Below are 311 nucleotides of genomic sequence, written 5' to 3' on the forward strand. Positions count from 1 at the left end.
CGTCCCCGGCCCTGGGGGGGGCGGGGCGCAGGCGGACCATGCCCAGCCTGCCGGCCCTGCTCGCCTTGCTGTTGGCCTGCTGGGCCCCGCTCCGAGCCACAGCCAGCTCCTGGTGGTGAGTGCTGAGCCGGAGCCCTTCCCAGCCTGGCTCCTCTGGGCGATGGAGGGGGGAGAAGGGGACATTCCTTTATAGAACCCCAGGACACCGGACAGCTCTTCCTCTCTCTCTCCAGCCCCAGAGTTAACATGACAGCTCCCAGAGGATGAAGGATTAGTTCATCTGGCTTCTCTGGTCCTGGCTACAATCCCTT

The sequence above is a fragment of the Bison bison genome, unplaced genomic scaffold, assembly GCF_000754665.1.
Source record: "Bison bison bison isolate TAMUID 2011002044 unplaced genomic scaffold, Bison_UMD1.0 scf7180017864213, whole genome shotgun sequence".
NCBI lineage: Eukaryota > Metazoa > Chordata > Mammalia > Artiodactyla > Bovidae > Bison > Bison bison.